General features: G+C 33.4%; 1 long non-coding RNA gene across 2 annotated transcripts; it reads right to left on the bottom strand.

Annotated features, from left to right (window-relative positions):
- Window positions 1-212: 212 nt before the first annotated feature.
- LOC112139129 lies at window positions 213-1,784 on the bottom strand. Of its 2 annotated transcripts, none has more exons than XR_002917922.2 (4): window positions 1,657-1,784; window positions 1,155-1,219; window positions 846-938; window positions 213-580 (listed from the first exon to the last, which is right to left on the bottom strand). It is a non-coding gene; the product is annotated as an uncharacterized LOC112139129 (long non-coding RNA). The 2 variants fall into 2 exon arrangements; XR_002917923.2 differs by having other exon boundaries at window positions 213-571.

Raw genomic sequence — 1,784 nt, 5'->3', positions numbered from 1 at the left:
TCTAATGTCAAATACATCAGACCTTGAAATTAAAAATGTATTTTTTTCCCTAAGATAACTGCTTGTAAGAACTACTAATATTTCAAAACAAAGGTCCTACCAGTAAAAAAAATACTTATTAAAATAAATCATTTATAGAACTGCAAATACCTTTCTGTTAAACTACTGGAATTGTTAACGTTACTCATTTTTACTCAAATAAATAATAAAAATTAACACTTGCATGTCAAAGCTTTTATTGAAAAGCCACAACACAAAAATACTGTCAAAAATACAGCGAGTGTCCAAAATTTTAACACTGGTATTGTGACATCTTGATTCAAAACAGCCTTAGAAGTATTACAACTTTTTTTTTAAAACTATAGGCTTTTTGAGCAGGTTTTGAGCAAAAGTGAGGTTGAGGGTACACATCAGTCCAAAGCATGGCGACATCCAAAACCACATCATCCAGGTCCTGCAGCACATTGATGCCTCCAAGATGATTCCAATGTCTTCTGCCTCTGTACTTGAAGTTTGTTCCTCAGGACGTAAACCACCACACCGGTGTCTTGAATGGCGTCGTTAGCGGGCTCTTCATCCACTCCATATGCCAAAACAAACACAGTGACACCATGGACAAGATGTTAGTGAAGAAGAAATATTAACTTTACAACATTTAACAAATACATAATATTTCCCAGAGTTGATGGTTAAAAATACAAATAAGCCCACATTTCCTTTAGTAATTGGAAACAAAATGAAGGACTGTAAAAAAACATTTCTATAGGTCAACCACTTGAAAAAAAATCTTAAATAAACTACAAAGAGAAAATCAAGCTATGATTCATGTGCAAATATATACATACCACATACTCCTGGACCAGGTTTTCTGGATCTTCATCCATGTAAACACACGCTCCTTTAATAATGTCTTCTCGTCCAGCCTCTGCATCATTATGCTGGAAAAGAAAACATTTTTATTTTTCAACTCTAGTTGTACAACACAATTAGTATCAAAATGTAAATCAATAAATCAATGACAATTTTGGTGCACAATTTTCAAATCTATGAATCAAATTAGTTTTGCCGCTTACAATTCTATGACACGATCAAAAATTCAAATACCACTGCCAACATTAGTTATTATAAATGACAAATATTTTCCAAGTACTTACTTCCACGTCCAGCTGTACATACATCAAGTGTAGTGGGTCCACAGTGAATCACCACAAGAATCAGTCTGTCAGGGGATAACCATAATATTAAATACACAGTATTTTTTTTAGTAAATTGAAATAGTTAGGCACATTTTCTATACATGTCCAAAATGTCCGTTTATGTTTCTCAAAAAATGAAAATAAATGTTTTTAAGAAACAAATATTTTTTTCAGTGCTGAAGTCAAATAATAAAGTTTTTCCTGTTTTTTGCACAATTCTGAGATCAACATAAACTTTGTGACCCTCATTTTAAACAATGACCCTCCCTCTTTGAGGGTCATGTTTGTTCCACTTGAGCTTAAGAGTCTACCCCATATTGTTACTGTTACTGCTAGCTAGCCAGCAGTAACAGGTTTTGTTGAGGTTAGTCAGAGAATTAAGTTGTTATAAAAAGGCAGAATTATTTATCAAGGCTATTGGTAATGTTGTAAATATCTTACGCAACATATTTAAACTTACCTTTTCACTTTGAAGGTCTTTATTAGGGCCACTGAAAAGACGCCATGCCAGCCGATGTTCCCTCCACTGAGATTTCTTATACTGAACTTTGGACCGTTACTCAGCATTTTGAATTTTTGAATGTATTT

The sequence above is a fragment of the Oryzias melastigma genome, unplaced genomic scaffold (genome assembly GCF_002922805.2).
Source record: "Oryzias melastigma strain HK-1 unplaced genomic scaffold, ASM292280v2 sc00615, whole genome shotgun sequence".
Lineage (NCBI taxonomy): Eukaryota > Metazoa > Chordata > Actinopteri > Beloniformes > Adrianichthyidae > Oryzias > Oryzias melastigma.
Note: the sequence above shows the minus strand (reverse complement) of the source record. Positions and strands in the feature narration are given on the sequence as shown.